Source organism: Octopus bimaculoides, chromosome 8 (assembly GCF_046866305.1).
Source record: "Octopus bimaculoides isolate indiv1 chromosome 8, ASM4686630v1, whole genome shotgun sequence".
NCBI classification, from domain to species: Eukaryota; Metazoa; Mollusca; class Cephalopoda; order Octopoda; family Octopodidae; genus Octopus; species Octopus bimaculoides.
In genome coordinates this window covers 24,180,764-24,188,263 of record NC_142935.1, presented here as the reverse complement: position 1 = coordinate 24,188,263, position 7,500 = coordinate 24,180,764, and positions in this window count along the sequence as shown.

The following is a 7,500-nucleotide window of genomic DNA, read 5'->3' as shown; positions in this document are numbered from 1 at the left end:
AGCGTCAGACATCAAAATATGCATTTGAGATGAAATTAGACAAAACAATAAATAATATGAAAATCTCCAACACTCGATCCTCCACTTCATCTCTTTTATATACGTATGTATTTATACACAAACACGAAGACACAAATATCTTGATGCAATTAAGCGGAAAGTCTACTATTCCAAAGATGCGCAGGTGTGGCTGTGTGGTAAGAGGCTTGCTTCTCAACTACATGGTCTCGAGTACGGTCCCATTGCGTGGTACCATTAGCAAGTGTCTTCCATTATAGCCTCGGGCTGATTAATGCTTTGTATCCTTGTGAATCGATTTGGTAGACAGAAACTAAAAGAAGGCTGTCGTACATTGTGTGTGTTTGTGTGTGTGTGTGTGAGCGTGTGTGTATGTGTTTGTTCCTCACCACTGCATGACAACCTATGTTGATGCATTTAAGACTCCATAACTTAACGGCTCGACAAAAGTAACGATAGAATGGATATTAGGCTGAATTTAGATGTAGTGGATGATACCTTTGGTATGTATGTTTATTTATATCTATATTTATATTCATATATGGAAAAAATATATATATTTTACATGTTTACTTTGAGTGTATATGTGTAGGTGTGTATGCAAGTGCATGCGCTTATGATAGCTCACACGAATGCATTCTTATAATTTATATATGTAACCCTTTTGAGTGGGGAAATTTTGCCTCAACACGTAAATGTGCTTATTTAGCAGAATGATTAAATGAATTAGCATAGTATTAGCTTTTCTAGAAATAATTCAGTAATTGCCAAAGTATTGATATATTGTATATTTTCATTATATTGTCCATAATTAAACTGAAGCTAACATGCTTGAAATTTTAAAGTAGTATATTATTAAGGGAAATATATTGTTTTCAGAATCGCAAGACGCCATAGGGTTGGCTTACCACCTACGTTTAAGTAGCGTGCAGAACTTAACGGATGATACCGAATTTAGAAAGAGCGTTGTTCTGTTGCGTGTAGGAGTTAATTTTGATATAGTTACTTTTTTATTACTTTATGTCTGTATTTGCAAGAGAAACCCTAATCAGATCCATGAATCAACGGAATTTCTCGACAATGTCATAATAGAGAAACAGCTTGTAAAATGCGTGTCAGATATAGAATAGAAGTACGTAGGTAGTGACAGGATAGGATGCATCTTTGTCGGTGACATATAGGAATTTCGAAGTTTTATAGTATAACTGGTAACATCTCGGTCTCGGAAATGCATGTTATTGAGTACTTATGTTTATTTGTACTGTCTTTCTTGTCATATACAGTATTAAATGAAAAGGAATCTGACAACAGTTTCCCTTCACTTAGCTTTTCCAAGGATTCAAACTCATAGCTTTCTTTAAGACTGCAAGTTGATGAATACTTAAGATTTAAACCCTTGCAATGAAAAATGAATAGTGAGCACACATCACGATGAAAAAGTCAGATCCTCTAAGATTGCGAGTTGGACGGAAAGCTAACCCCCTACTCCCGTAGCAATACAGCAATCGCTCGCCAAATCGCGGTTCACCTACAGCAGTTTATTATTTAAACTTACGTCGATTACTCCGTGTGTTGTTTTGCATTTATAATAAAATAAATATATTAAAAGTATAACAACAATAAAAAAAGACAGTACAGTACTGTGTCCACTTCGGAGATTTTCACCTATCGCGGGGTGTTTGGAACGTAGCACCCGCGATTATCGAGGGATTACTGTAATGTATTATTCTGTAAGGTAGCCAAACAAAACATCTGCATTGCTCTTGAACTCTCATCCTTGGAGCAGGGAGTATAATACATCAAAGCCAACGATGGAAATCTCTATGTCAGTACATGGCATACTAGAATTGTTAACCAAATCTTCCTCAGATATCGCATTAATGTTTTACATAGTACAAAATAGGACACGGTGAATAATGTGATCTTAGATGCATTGCGTCTGTGCAAAAGAAGACGCAGTGAGAGGTTGAACATTGAGTGAGTTATAGTTTGTGAGTTATAGTTTGAATATTTTCTGTTGTGAAGGCAAGCGTCTTCATAAGCTCGATTCTCGGTAGCACCTTCTGCCTTGTACGAGATACTTTCTATCACATTGTCCCGGTCCAGTTAGCTGGTGAAAATAAATAGTACCTGTATTTAAGAGGGCCTTGACACATTCTCTGTCACGTTGAATCTCTCTGAGAAAAACGTAAAGGGCACGCATGTCTGTGGAGTGCTCAGCCACATGCACGTTCGTTTCAGTGGCAGGCTGTTCCGGTGATCAGATCAACTGAAACCCTCGTCGTCGTAAACCGACCGAGAACCTATGAACGTTTTCTATTCTTAAGTCTAGTCGTTTCTGTTAAGCTAGGACCAGTGGCAGATTAGCTAGGTTGCCAGCTTGCCCGATGGCAGGTGGGCACCTGCGGCATTAGAATCCATATATGGGGGCCCAAATTAGTATCTAATGGGCCCATCCCCTCAAGTTTGAGAATGTTTTATTCACTCCTGGAACAATGCATTAATTATTTCAGCCTGGCTGTGTTTGTAGACAGTTCAAAACAGTACTTTTAACAAAAAAAAATTAATTATAGCATTGTAGCTGTGGGGGCGGGGGCCTTGTAGTTGCGGGTGGGCCCCTTGTAGTTTCAGGTGGTACCCCTTAGTCTTCTGGCAGCCAATATTTTCAGACCTAGTCCGCCACTGGCTAGGGTTATATAATTATAACGGAAACCAGAACATCAACTACAAACATTTACCGATTCAAGTATCACGCTACCTTTATCTAACTTAATAGTAATTTAGTGCATAGGATGTTGTCGTGTCTCAGCAATATCATTTATCGGGTTTCTAGTTCTGTACTTTAAATAATAAATAGGAAACATTGGCGTTAAACTTTATAACTCTTCATAATGTCAGTCCTTCTGTAAATTTGTCCTCCTCCTCTGCCTCCTCCTGTTCATCATCATGACTACCATTATGAGTATTGGCATGAGCATCATCAACATCATCAACATCAGCAGTACTAGAAACTATACACTCGTACACAGGCATATATGCAGACATACATACATGCAAACCTATATACATACTTACATAGTACGCGCAAACATACACGCATACCTATATACATACCTACATACATACATACATACATACATACATACATAAACATACATACCTACATACATATATACATATATACATACATAGACATTCATATATACATACATCTATACATACATATATACATACACACATATATACATACATGCATACAAAAACATGTGTGCATCAAAACATACATATATACATACATATATATAAATATATATATATATGTACATAGATGTATTCATATATACACACACACACATACATACATACATACATACATACATACATACATACATACATACATACGTACATACATACACCGCAACATATCATCAGATGAAAGTTTGAGCTTATATGAGCAGAAGACTATGCATGGATACATTAGCAGAAAGCTCCGAGATGATAGTAACATTGATCATGAAAGCAGTCTATCATAAACCTATAGCCGGATTGCTACCTCCTACATTGAAGGTTATGCATTTGCAATCCAGGAACTGGAAATACTAACCAAATACCTGATGCACAAAAGGGATAGAGTTGCAGGAAAAGCAGTACAATGTGACAACCGATGCAGACTTTGTGGATTTCACACTGAAAATATCACCCACATGATAAGCAGTTATCTAAAAGTGTCACGGTATTATCTATCGATGAGACGTGATGTTGTAGCGAGGTCATTCTGTAATGAAATCTGTCGGAAGGATAACTCCGAGAACAAAGAAATAAGAACCCACAGTATGGTAGAAGCCATAGCCGGTCATAATAAAAAGGAATACGAGTGGAATGTCTCAGTGAAGATCTCAATATAATGTAAGCACAACATACCTGATATAAAGATTTTGGATAGGGAAGAGAAACTGTGTACAGTTGTGGAAGTTATCTGCCCAGCGGATGTTAACATAGAGCTGAAGATCATTGAAAAACAGAATACTTACGTTGAACTATTGAGAAATCTGCAGTTACTCTAGCCACATTACATGTTCAGGTTTATACCTGCAATAATTGGTGCCCTGAGATATGTAACACACTGCCTAAATAACAATCTTGAGAAATTAGTCTTCTCAAAACCGAAAAGGAGAAAGCTAATTCGAAGACTATAGATCCAACCCATCACTGGAACTGTAAAAATCTGTAAAACTTTCCAGAGGTTTATCATTTGACTATATATGAGCATTTTTAGATATGCAACTGTATGCATGCGAATACTTACATAAAGCAAAACAAACAAATCTGCACATAAACATACTGACGAACAAACAAAAATACCCTGTTGCTGTTGCAATTCCAATGAAGGAGCCTTTGATCATTTGGGTTAGAAACCAGTTCTCTCACTATTGGCAAGAAATCTTGAAATAAAACTGAACCTTGACATACATACATACATACATACTTACCTACATACGTACACAGAAACATGCCTACACAAATACATACATGCAAGTATACAAACATACATATATATATATATATATATATATATATATATATATTGTCCGGCGCGCTAACGATCTGCCAGCTCGCCGCCTTAATGATAATTGCTTCAAATATTAGTACAATGCCAGCAAATTTTGTGGGAGAAGATTAGTCGCTTACATGAGACCCAGTATTTGACTGTTACTTTATTTTATCAACTGCGAAAGGATGAAAGGCTAAGTCAGTCTCGGCGGAATTTGAACTCAGAACGTAAAGAGGCGAAAGGAATTGTTCTGACCATTTTGTCGTGTTTACAGACGAATCTGTCATTCCTCACCTTCATATTCTTTGTATGGTATTGAATATATTTACAAAAAGAGCCAATCACGTATGGCAATTTCTCCTGAGAACTCAGATCGCTTTTCCGGAAACATGGAGATTTTAGAATTGCTAACGGAAATATCCAAAGGTATTTTAGCAAATGATCAAATACGATGCGATAATCAGGTAGATAATGAACGCCAAGCAATTTATTTGCTCCAACTGGAATACCAACGTATTGATTGATTTCAAAATATGATTATTTGCAATGCTATTCCGCAATATATCAATCAATTCGGCAAGGGATTTGTAAAGTAACTAGACTAGAACTTTTTACATTACATCGTGATTGCATTGAACGATTGTTAATAAATGGTGATATTACACAGAGTTACTTATGAAACGCTAGTATTTAGTTATGACCACACACTTTACGTTTTCTAGGGTTAAGACGCTGACTGATTCTGCTGTTAAAGTAATTAACACCAACAGGACTAAAACAGAGGACAATTATAACTAAAATCTTTGTATACAAGAAAGTATTAATTATTATTTTTTTTGTAACAATCAACATTATGGTAATTATAATTAATATTTTAAATGATTCTAGTGATATAACGATACCATAATTACATTGATAAAACAATGGTAATAATGGTAATGATAGTAATTATCAGGTTTTGATACAAAATAAAATAATTATGTTTTCCTCGTCTGTCTGTCCCCAGGTGATAAACGAAATTATGAAATTATGGGTGGTGACTGCTCAAATGTAAGCCAGCGTAGTAATTACAGCATTGTCGCAGTTAGTAGTCAACAAACAAGGAATGTTCATCGCTACAGTAATATACAGAATCATATGATTGGTGAAGTGCTACATAACGTATATAAGTGTGTATGCATGTGTGCAATCAAAACTTCATATACACTCAAACACATAAACATATGCATATTTATGAGTATGAATATACACGCACACACATAATGACTGTACATGGAACAGACATTCATTCAACAAGTCTGATGGGTCTTGGTTTGAAACTGGGATGAGTATATTTCAAGTTGTTGTTGTTGTTGTTGTTGTTGGCACTCCGTCGCTTACGACGTCGAGGGTTCCAGTTGATCTGATCAACGGAACAACCTGCTCGTGAAATTAACGTGCAAGTGGCTGAGCACTCCACAGACACGTGTACCTTTAACGTAGTTCTCGGGGATATTCAGCGTGACACAGTGTGACAAGGCTGACCATTTGAATTTCAGGCACAACAGAAACAGGAAGTAAGAGTGAGAGAAAGTTGTGGTGAAAGAGTACACCAGGGTTCGCCACCATCCCCTGCCAGAACCTCCTGGAGCCTTAGGTGTTTTCGCTCAATAAACACTGACAACGCCCGGTCTGGGAATCGAAACGGCAATCCTATGACCGCGAGTCCGCTGCCCTAACCACTGGGCCACATATTTTTAGTAGACTCAAAGTAAAACACCCAAGCTGACGTGTTCGAGTTGATCTCGAATTTTCGGCAAAGTACAAGACAGCAATTGGTATGTAATCGTCGTTTATGGCCTAATTCGTCCTTGATGAATTTCTATTTTCTTTGGGGGTGAAAATTCCCAATGAAACCAATTTGAAACGTTACCGACTTCAGCTGATAGGTGGGATCGAACACAGTTCGTTATAACAATTGTGCACTTCCTGTAAAATTTTGTTGCCGGACGTCTTCCATGTTTAAAGAAACGTTTGAAATGGTGTTATCTAAAGGGAAATTTAACTGTTTTGAAGGAGATATTTACTATAGAAAAAAGAAAAAAAGAAAAAGAAATGTATTTCATATTTGACATATCTCGTGTGGAGCTGTACATACGTGCAGGCCTGTATCTCTCTCTCTCTCTCTCTCTCTCTCTCTCTCTCTCTCTCTCTCTCTCTCTCTCTTTCTCTCTCTCTCTCTTTAGATATATATATATATATATATATATATATATCTCCAAAAGTTTTTTATTCTCTCTTTGTTATTTCCTTGTGTTCCTTTCTGTTGAAGGGCGCAGGCTCGAAACGTAAAAGACTTTCTCACCTTCCCAAGCGTTAAACTAATACACCTGTTTATTGTTTAAACACCTGTCATCGTTTTTTGTTTTTCTGTAAATTTCATTTAATATATATATGCATATATGCATACATATATGTACATACTTACATACATATGTATATATATATCTGCATACATGGGTACAGGACGTCGCAAAACGTAAACAGCATGAAATAGGAAGGCAAATTTGGGTATGCAAACAACGGGAGAAACAAATGGAAAACAACATAAAGAACGACCCTTCATCAGTTGTCGGCCGTTCATCTACTCCACATTTCGAGCAATCAACGACAATATGAGGATCCGGAAAACAGTTGCTCCCGGGAACCACAATAAAATTTGGGATTTGGGGAGGGTCAAAGTTGGTAACAAAAAACGGGAAAATGGAAACATACAACAAACCAAACGAAAACAAATATGGAGGGCCTTTAGGACAGACGAGGTAATATAGCAAACACTGGAGGAATATTCTTTGAGAAGAGAGAAGATAGGAGACAGATAAGAATGCGTATTGTCTTTAACGTTGAAACTCGAAGTACATACAGCTATAGATATTGGTTTCAAATTTTGG